Consider the following 11,459-nt stretch of genomic DNA (forward strand, 5'->3'; position numbering starts at 1 on the left):
GGAGGGATTAACCACAGGTTGCAGTGTTTAGGCGTGTTCGCGAAGGCTGTTTTCACCTCGGTGACACAGTGTTCTTTCCAGACTTGGGTTCCCCACCTAAAAACAGCTTTATGGAGGGGCGCCTGGGTGGCTCAGTCGGTTGAGCAGCCAACTTCTGCTCAGGTCATGATCTCACGGTTCGTGGGTTCGAGCCCCGCATCGGGCTCTGTGCTGACAGCTCAGAGCCTGGAGCCTGCTTCAGATTCTGTGTCTCCCTCTTTCTCTGCCTCTCCCCTGCTCTCACTTTCTCTCTCAAAAATAAATAAACATTAAAAAAATTTAAAAACCCAGCGTTATGGAAATAGGATTTTCACACCAGACAATTCATCCATTTAAAGTGTTCGATTCAGGGGCATGACTTCAGATCAGGTAACGATCTCAGGGTTCGTGAGTTTGACACCCTGTGACGGGCTCTGTGCTGACAGCTCAGAGCCTGGAGCCTGCTTCAGATTCTGTGTCTCCCTCTCTCTCTGCCCCTCCCCTGCTCATGATCTCTTCCCCCACCTCAGAAATAAACATTAAACACAAACTTTTTAAAAAAATTTTTAAATCTTCAAGAAACTGAAGGCAAAAAAGACGTTTCTTGACATTCCAAAGCTTACAGAATTTATCACCAGCGGACCCGCACAACAGGAAATGTTACAGAAAAGCCCTGCAGGCAGAAGGAAAAAGGTTCCTGATAGAAACCTGTATCTATGCAAAGGAATGAGGGGCACCAGAAGTGGGAACTATTTAGTAACTAAGGCATGGTGGGTAAACATACAAGCTATTTTCTTATTATTCAAATCTCTTTAGATGACAACCGATTGGGAGCACCTGGGTGGCTCAGTCAGTTAAGCGTCCTGCTCTTGAATTTGGCTCAGGTCATGATCTCACAGTTTCGTGAGTTCGAGCCCCGAGTGGGGCTCTGTGCTGACGGTGTGTGGAGCCTGCCTGGGATTCCCCCTCGCCTTCCCCTACTTGCGCTCTCTTTGTCTCTGACAAAAATAAGGAAACATAAAAAAAAGGCAATTGATTGTTTAAGCAAAATTAATTACACTGTTGTTGTGCAGTGTGCAACATATGAAACGGTACAATGCATGACAACACACAAACATCAGGTGGGCAGACGTGCAAGTGTCCTGTTACAAGGTTCTGGTTCTTAGTGGGTCACGTGAACAGTGTCTGTGATAAGTTAACATTAGAACATAAACTCCAAAGCAAACACTAAAAGAACAAAGCAGAGTTATAGCTAATAAACCTAGAAAGAAGAGACAATGGAATCATAAAAAAAAAAACAAAACACTGAACAAACACTCCGTCCAAAGAAAGGTGGAAACAGGGCTTACCAGTTCATTTTATGGGACCAGAAGACCCCTAAAATCAAAATCAGACAAAAGCGTGACAAGGGTAGAAGGAACGTTCCTCATGAACACAGATGTGAAAACCCTCAACAAAATATTAACAAACCTACGACAGCAACATATAAAAAGGAAAATAGCTCATGACCACTGAGGTTTATTCTAGAATGCAAAGTGGACTTAACCGTGACGATCTATCAATGAAATTAGCCACATTAACAGAAGTTTGGAGAGAAAACCACATCATATCAATAAATGGCGATAATGTGACATAATCCAACACACACTCATAGCTAAAATTCCCAGCAAACTAGAAACAGAATGAAACGTCCTTAACTTAAAAAAATTTTTTTTTTAAATTTATTTAAGTAATCTCTACAGGGGCTCCTGGGTGGCTCAGTCGCTTAAGCAATGGACTTCGGCTCAAGTCACGATCTCACAGTTCATGAGTTCGAACCACAAGTCGTGTTCTGTGCTGACAGCTCAGAGCCTGGAGCCTGCTTTGGATTCTGTGACTCTCTCTCTCTCTGTCCCTCCCCTGCTCACTCTGTCTCTCTCTCTCTCTCTCAGAAATAAATAAAACATTAAAAAAAAGATAAGAGGGTCTATTGTCACTTTTATTAAATATTGTAATACAGATCCTGACCAGGGCAATAAGGCAGGAAAAAGGAAATAAAAGGGAACAGATTGGAAAACAAGTAAAATTCCATTTGTGGATGACATGATTATGTAGATAGAAAATCCTGACTGTTCCAGAAAAAAAAACAAAAACAAAACAAAAACGTGCCAGCATTAATAATTGATTTCAACACGGTGGCAAGATACGAGGTAAACATAATAAATTAATTGCCATTCTAGATGTTTCTAACAAATAATTAGAAAACAATACTTAAAAATGTCATTTATGGCAATAACTTATATTTTAAAAATATCATTTATGACCGGATCGCAAAATTAAAAATGCTTATATCTAAAGGTAACAAAAATATGGGCCGGATGTGAGCCCTGAAAACTATAAAATATTAATGAAAGAATATAATGAAAACCTAAATGAATGGAGAGATAGACTATATTCATGAATTGCAAAGATGTCAACTGTCCTCAAGTTTACCTATAGATTCAATGGGATCCCAATAAAAATCCCAACTATCTTTTTTATTTTGTAGAAACTGACACATGCAGAATTCTTCAAATTCACACGGAAACACAAAGGCTCAAGAATGGCTAAGACAACTTTGAAAAACAACAACGTGGCAAAGCTAACACTCTCTGATTTCAAGATTTATTACACAACTACTGTAATCAAAGCGTGTGCTATTGGCATAAAGACAGAAAAAAAAAAAAGAAGATCTATGATACAGAACAAAGGTCTAGAAATGAATCCAATCAAAGTCCCAGCAATCCCTTCTTTGAGAAAATGACAAACTGACTCTATAGTTTATATAGAAATTCAAGGGCTTAAAATACTTGAGGGAGGCACCTGGCTGGCTTGGCTGGTAGAGCATGAGGCTCTTGATCTCAGGGCTGTAGGTTTGAGCCCCATGTTGGGTATAGAGATTATTTTTATTTTTAATTTTTTTAATTTTTGTTTTTTAAATGTTTTATTTATTTTTGAGAGAGAGAGATAGAGACAGCATGAGCAGGGGAGGGTCAGAGAGAGAGGGAGACACAGAATCCAAAGCAGGCTCCAGGCTCTGAGCGAGCTGTCAGCACAGAGCCCGACGTGGGGCTCGAACCCACGAGTCGCGAGGTCATGACCTGAGCCAAGGTCGGACGTTTAACCAACTGAGCCACCCAGGCGTCCCTAGAGATTATTTTTAAAAATAAATAAATAAGAGCTTAAGAAATATCAGAGATGGAGAGATTTACTACCTGGTTTCCAGACTTTCTTTTTTTATTTTAATGTTTATTTATTTATTTTGAGAGACAGATCAGGAGCAGAGGAGAGGCGGGGGTAGGGAAGAGAGAGAGAGAGAGAGAGAATCCCAAGCAGGCTCTGTGCTGTCAGTGCAGAGACCCGCATGGGGTTCGATCTCATGAAAGGGGAGATCACGACCTAAGCCGAAACCAGGAGCCGGACACTTAACTGACTGAGCCCCCCCGGGCGCCCCCAAGACTTTCTATAAAGCTACACTATGCAAGACAATGTAGTATTGGTGTAAGGATATATATCACACAAACAGAATAAAAAGCCCCCAAATAGACCAAAGTTGATTTTCTACAACCATGTCAGTACAATTTCTGGGAGGAAAAAGTCTTCCCAATAAATGGTCCTGGATATGTGCATGAACAAAACTGAACCTAGCTTACACAGCACATGGGAATTAACTCAAACGAACCATAGACCTAAGTATAAAGGCTAAAACTATAAAATTCCTAGAAGAAAACATAGTGAAAATTAAGCAAAGATATTTTTTCATTTAAAAAAATGTTTATTTTTGAGAGAGAGAGAGAGAGTATGGGAAGGGCAGAGAGAGAGGGAGACACAGAATCGGAAGCAGGCTCCAAGCTCTGAGCTGTCAGCACAGAGCCCGATGTGGGGCTCGAACCCACGATCTGTGAGATCATGACCTGAGCCTCGAATCCCTGAGCTGTGAGATCATGACCTGAGCCAAAGTCTGACTGAACCACCCAGGCGCCCCCACCAAGAAATCCAACTTCCAAATGAGTAAAAGCCTTGATTAACACATCCAGAAAGAAAATACATGAATGGCCAAGAAACACACAAAGATATCCAACATCTACGTACAGTCAACAGAGAAATACAAATTAATACCGCAAAGACACACACCTTCTAGGAAGGCTAAAATTCTGCAAGACTGTCAAGACCAGACATTGGCAAAAACGCAGAGTAGCTGGAACTCTCACATACTGTTGAAGGCAATGTAAAATCGTACCTCGCTCTGGAAAACAGGTTGGCAGTTTCTCGTGAAGTGGAACATACTTTTAGGTGATAACTCAGAAAATCCTCCCGGGCATTTGCCCAAGAGAAATGAAAGCATATGTCTACAGAAAGGCTTTACACAAGTGTTCGTGAGAGATTTACTCGTAATATCAAAAGAACTGGAAAAAACCCAAATGTTTATTAACAGGTAAACAGAAAGAAATCATAGTATTTTCAGATACTGGATGTCACTCATCAATAAAAAGGAATAGCCTACGTCCAGGTAACAACATCGGTGAATCCAAAGCCATTATACCGAAAGGAAGAAGCCAGACCCCAAAATGTACAGAAAAATGCCATTTCATCTATATGAAATTCTAGTCTATGCAAAGCGAATCCAGCCATAAACCCAACATAAACCAGATCTGTGATCGCCTGGAGGAGTTAAGGAAGACTGGCTGGAAGGAAGAACAAAAAGAACTTCTTGGAAAATAAAAACGTACTATATCTTGATTAGTATGGGGATTTAGAAACGTATACATTTTTCAGAACTCAACGAACCATATGTGCATAGTGTGTGCATTTTATTATATGTAAATTATACTTGTATAAGGTTGATGCTATTAATTTTTAAATTTTTTAAATCTTTAAAAATTTATTTTGAGAGAGCAAGGTGGGGGGAGGGACGCAGAGAAAGCGAGCGAGAGAGAGAGAAAATCCCAAGCAGGCTCCACACTGTCAGCTCGGAGCCCGATGCGGGGCTCGATCTCACAAACCGTAAGATCATGACCTGGGCCGAAGTTGGACGCTCAACCGGATGAGCCACCCAGGCGCCCCCAGTATGCCCTCATCTTCTTTTTTTTTTAATATATTTTTTAAATTTATTTTTAGGAGAGAGAGAGAGAGAGACAGCGTGAGCAGGGGAGGGTCAGAGAGAGAGGGAGACACAGACTCTGAAATAGGCTCCAGGCTCTGAGCTGGCAGTCAGCACAGAGCCCCACGCGGGGCTCGAACCCACGAACCGCGAAATCATGACCTAAGCGAAAGTCGGACGCTTAACCGACTAAGCCACCCAGGCGCCCCCGTATGCCCTCATCTTAACTAATTACATCTGCAACACTATTTTCCAATAAGGTCACATTCTAAGGTCCTGGGGATTAGACTTCAACATATCTTTTTGGGGGGAGGGGGCTACAATTCAATCCACAACAGATGTCAAAACACGATGGAATAAGATGTTTAAAGCGTCAAAAGGAAAAAGAAATTGTTACCCTAGGGGCACCTGGTTGGTGCAGTCGGTTAAGTGTCCGACCCTTGATATCAGCTCAGGTCATGGTCTCACAGTTCATGAGCCCCACATCCAGCTCTGTGCTGATGGTGCAGAGCCTGCTTGGGAGTCTGTCTTGTCTTTTCTTTGGACCTCCCTTGCTTATTCTCTCTCAATAAATAAATAAATAAACAAACAAACTTAAAAAAGAAAAGAAAATAAATTGTTACCCTAGAATTCTATACCAGTGGTAACAGCCTTTAGCAATGAAAGGGAACAAAGGGAAAAATTAGATACGCTGGATTTCGTTAAAATGAAGAAGCTTTGTGCATCCAAGAATAGCATAAAGAAAATGAAAAGACAACTCACGGAATGCAAGAAAACATTTGCAAATCACAGATCTGATGAGAGACTTGTATCTATAATATATAAGGAGCTCTTACAATTCACTAATAAAAAGACGACCCAATGTAAAAATGGGCAAAGGATCTGAGTAGAGATTTCTCAAAAAGCACCTGTAAGTGTCCGACAAACACACAATATGCTCAAAATCATTAGTCCCTAGGAAAATGCAGGTCAAAACCACCATGAGATACCACCTCAGCCCCCTAGGAAGGCTATAGTTTGTTTTAAGTAGGTACCACACCCAATGGGGGGCTTGAACTCATAACACTAAGATCCAGAGTCACAGGCTCCACTCGCTGAGCCAGCTGTGTACCCCACAATGGCTACAATGAAAAGGACAGACAGTAACAAGGGTTGGCAAGGATGTGGAGAATTCTGACTTATACAAATGAGCCACTCATGAGTTCCTAATCCACAAGAATTGAGAGATAACAAAGGATTACTCTTGTTTTAGGCCTGTAAATGTTGGGGTGATTTGTTACACCCGTAGATCATCTACACCCATAGATGACTAACACAGTAATCTCAAACACCATATCCCCGAATATATTAAATGTAAATGAAAATCAACCCTCCAATGAAAGGAAAACATGGTCAGACTGGATAAAAAACAAGATCTTGTTATATACTTTTTACTTAAAAAAAATTTTTTTATTAAGTAATCTCTGTGTCCAACATGGAGCACAGAGCTCACGACCTCGAGATCAAGAGTGGCACCCTTTACCACTGAGCCAGCCAGATGCCCCTATACTTTTTACCTTAAATATAAAAAGCACAGATGAATTTTTTAATGCTTATTTTATTTTTTAATGTTTTATTTATTTCTGAGAGAGAGAGAGAGAGAGACAGCGTGAGCAGGGGAGGGTCAGAGAGAGAGGGAGACACAGAATCCGAAGCAGGCTCCAGGCTCTGAGCTGGCTGTCAGCACAGAGCCCGACGCGGGGCTCGAACCCACTACAGCGAGATCATGACCTAAGCGAAAGTCGGACGCTTAACCGACTGAGCCACCCAGGAGCCCCAGAATATACATTTTTTTCCAAGTGTATATGACCCTTTAAAGGTAGCCTCTGATTTCCAGTTTCAGAAGTAAGGAACTTGGAAGTCACCCCTCCATGTCAACAAGTGAAACGCCAAGCAGATGGAAAAGTCAACAGCTCTACTAGGAGCCTTAAAAGAGGTGAGAACACAGGGCAAACCGCCGTCCCCCCAGGACTGGAGAGTTGACAGGTGAATATGGAAAATTACAACTTACCGCGGAGCAGACGCACAGGCAGAAATTGCTGTAGGACGCAGGGTCAGGCAAGGGCCCCAGAACCGTAATTGATGAGCTGCTGGAGGCTCAGTGTGGGCAATTCTGAGAGTTAAAAACTCCAGGGGGACCCATTCCCTGGAAAGCCCCCACGATTTTGTGAGATTTACGTCCAGGAGCTCAAGCTGGTTCCCAGAGTTAATATTATTGGGGGAAGTCTCCTTTGCTTTTGGCAGGAAGAGAAAAAGAACCATTTTGAAATGCATCAGGGCGCTTTTTCTTTTTAAAAATCCACAGGGCTCACCCGGAGGAGAAACTAGTTAACCAGAGCCTAACTCACCTGGGGGGAGGGAACGCAGCCCACCCCAGCTGTCCTCCCCGACTTAAGTGGGAGAAAAACATTAAATAGCACGTGTGAAGTTCACAGTCTAGAGGCTCGGGCGTGCTAATCACAGGACTAGACGGTTTCCTCTCCCCTCAACGCCTCAGACATTTCTTTTAGGATTTTTTTTCTTACGATTTCCAGCTCTCTGCTGACTTTGCCCATCTGTTCTTGCACGCTGTCTACTTTACCCATGATGTCCCTTAGCATATGAATCATCGTTGTCTCAGTGATGATCATTCCAACATCCCTGCCGCGTCTGCCTCTGAGCCTCGCTCCGTCTCTTCAAATTGCATATATTTTTTTCCTTTCTTGATAGCCAGACATGACGGGCTGGGTAAAAGGAACGAAATGGGACTTTAGACATATGTGGGTGGCCAGCGGGTCTCCCTGTGTTAATTTCAGATAGAGCGGACTTCAAAACAAGGAAAGTTACTAGGGATAAGGAAGGGCACTACAGGGACCGGGGNACTGACTTCAGCTCCGGTCATGATCTCTTGGTTCATGGGTTCGAGCCCCGCATCGGGGCTGTGGAGCCTGCTTCCGATTACGTCTCTGCCCCTCTCCGTTCATTCTCTGTCTCCCTCTCAAATATAAATAAACATTTTTAAAAATTAAAAAAAGAAAAAGGGCATCACTTATGGCCCGCTTACCAAAGTACACAATATTCTGGGGCATAAATCAAGCCTTAACATTTTATTAATTAATTGATTTTTTTTTTTTTCTTAGAGGAAGAGCGAGCTGGGGAGGGGCGGAGAGAGAGAATTCCAAGTGGGCTCCGTGCTGTCGGCGCAGAGCCTGACTCGGGGCTCAATCTCACGAATCGTGAGCTGAGGTCAAGAGTCAGATGCTTAACTCACTGAGCCACCCACGTGCCCCAAGCCTTTAAAACTTTAAGGGATAAGGGATTCCTGGTTGGCTCCGTCAATAGAGCACGTGACACTTGATCCTCGGAGTTGTGAGTTCAAGCCCCACGTTGGGTGTGTAGAGGTTACTTAAAAATAAAATCTTATAAGCTTTCAAGGGATGAAAATGATATAGAACATATTCTCCAATCACTTTTTAAAGGTTTTAAATTCTGATTCCAGTGTCGTTAACATACATTGTTGTATTCATCTCAGCTGTAGAATATAGCGGTTCAGCAATTCCATACATCACTCCGAGCTCATCACGGCAAGGGCAGTCTGATCCCCTTCGCCCGTTTCACCCATACCCCCTCAGCTCCCGCTGGCAGTTCATAGAGAAATCTGTTTTTTGGTTTGTCTCTTTTTTCCTTTGTTTTGTTTCTTAAATTCCACACGAGGGAAACCATGTGGTATTTTTCCGCTCACCGGCTTATTTTGCTTAGCATTAGACTCTCTAGATCCAGCCACGTTGTTGCAAATGGCAAGATTTCATTCTTTCTATGGCCGAGTAATATTCCATTGTATGTTTATAGACCACATCTTCTTTATCCATTCATCCATTAATGGACACTTGGGCTGCTTCTAGATCTTGGCTATTGTAGATAATGCTGCAATAAACGCAGGCTGCCTGTGCCCCTTCAGGTTAGTGTTTTCATATTCTTTGGGCAAATACTCAGTAGTGCAATTACTGGATCATAGGGTGGTTCTATTCTTAATGTTTATTTTTGAGAGAGAAACAGAGCACAAGTGGGGGAGGGGCAGAGAGAGTGGGAGACACTGAATCGGAAGCCGGCTCCAGGCTCTGAGCTGTCAGCACAGAGCTGACGCTGGGCTCGAACTTACGAACCGTGAGATCATGCCCGGAGCCGAAGTTGGATGCTCAACCGACTGAGCTACTCAGGCTATGCAGGCGTCCCCTAGGGTAGTTCTTTTCTTAACTTTTTGAGGGACCTCCACACTGTCTTCCAAAGTGGCTGCACCAGTCTGCATTCCCACCAACCGCGCATGAGGCTTCCTCTTTCTCCACTTCCTCGCCAACACCTATTGTTCTCTAATAACTTTTGAATTATATCAGAGCACTGCAGCACTTAGATCATTAGAATGCCTCCATGTTTGGGTATTAAGCGGCATACTATTTTTAACAATTTTTAATGCTTATTTATTCTGGAGAGTCAGTGGGGGAGGTGCAGAGAGAGAGGAGGACAGAGGATCCGAAGCGGGTGCTGTGCTGTCAGCAGAGAGCCCAATGCGGGGCTCGAACTCACCAACTGTGAGATCATGATCTGAGCTGAAGTCAGACGCTTACCCAACTGAGCCAGCCAGGCGCCCCTTAAGCAGCACACTTCTAAATGACCCTTGAGTGAGAGAAGAAATAAAACGGGAATAAGGAATCATTTTTTTAACTGAGTGAGAGTATACACGTAACACTTGCAAAGCTTGTAGATTCCGTAAACACTATGTTTAGAGGGACGTGTACAGCTTTCATGCATACGTTAGAAAAGCAGAGTTCAAAAGTCAAATATCGGGGCACCTGGGTGGCTTAGTCGGTTAGGCGTCCGACTTTCGCTTAGGTCATGATCTCACAGTTCGTGGGTTCAAGCCCCGCGTGGGGCTCTGTGCTGACTGCCAGTTCAGAGCCTGGAGCCTGTTTCAGAGTCTGTGTCTCCCTCTCTCTCTGACCCTCCCCTGCTCACGCTGTCTCTCTCTCTCTCTCCTAGAAATGAATAAAACATTAAAAAAAAAAAACCCAGAAAAGTCAAATATCTAAGAAGGTAGGAAAAGAACAAAGTAAAAACAAAGTAGAAAATTAAGTAATGTAGATAGGAGCAGAAATGAACTAAATAGAAAACATACAATATAAAAACCGACAAGGCAAAGTTGTTTCTTTGAAAGGTTCGGGGCACCAGGGGGCGCCCGGGGGGCTCAGCTGGGTAAGCATCCGACTCTTGATTTTGGCTCAGGTCATGATCTCACACTCAGGGATTGAGCCCCGCGTCAGGCTCTGCACTGAGCATGGTGACTACTTGGGATTCTCTCTCCATCTCTCTCTGCCTCTCTCTCTCTCTTTCTCTCTCTCCCTGCCCCTTGCTTACTTGCACCCTCTTTCTCTAACTAATAATTAATTTCTCTAATAATTAATTAATTAGTTAATTAAAAATAAAAAGTCGTTATAAAAGTCTCATACAATCAACAACTCTATTAAAGGCAATGAAAGGGAGGGAAAAGAAAACAGACTACCAATACAAGCATAAAAAAGGTAAAAAGAGGGTATTAGGAACCACTTCCTGTCAATGCATTTGAAAATTCAGATGAAGTGGATAAATCCTTTGACAAACAAAACTTAACCACGGCTGACCCAAGGAGAACTAGGAAATCTCAATGGTCTCATATCAATCCAAGAAATTTAACCCCAAATTAACTTTTCCACAAAAATCCAGACCCAGACATTCTCACTGGTGGAATCTTCCAGACACCTAAGGGAGGAATACCAATCTCACGGAAGTTCTTCAAGGGAATCAAGAAAACAGGGCACATTTCTCGGTGGTTTTATACTGTGTCAACTGGGCTGAGCTGCACCGACCTTTCTCAGAATCCCTCTTCCCTCAGGGTGCCTGGGGGGCTCAGTCGGTTAAATGACTGCAGCTCAGGTCACGATCTCATGGTTCGTGAGTTCGGGTCCCCCACTCGGGCTGTCTGCTGACAGCTGGGAGCCTGGAGCCTGCTTTGGATTCTGTGTCTCCCCCCTCTCTGCCCCTCCCCTGCTCGCGCTGTCTCTTTTAAAGTCTCTTAAAAATAAATAAACTTAAAAAAAGAAAAATCCGTTTCCCCTTGTAGTTCAAGGTTAGCTCTGGCCACAGAGGAAACTGCATGAAAGTCAAAGGAAGAAGTGAAGCGTGGTCATTGCTTCTAGGTGGCAATTCTATTTTTGGTGGCGGTTCTATTTTGAAGTGGCAAGAGGCGAACGTGAATATACCAGTGGGGTTCATC

This window comes from Crocuta crocuta, unplaced genomic scaffold (assembly GCF_008692635.1).
Source record: "Crocuta crocuta isolate KB4526 unplaced genomic scaffold, BGI_CrCroc_1.0 scaffold334, whole genome shotgun sequence".
Classification (NCBI taxonomy): domain Eukaryota; kingdom Metazoa; phylum Chordata; class Mammalia; order Carnivora; family Hyaenidae; genus Crocuta; species Crocuta crocuta.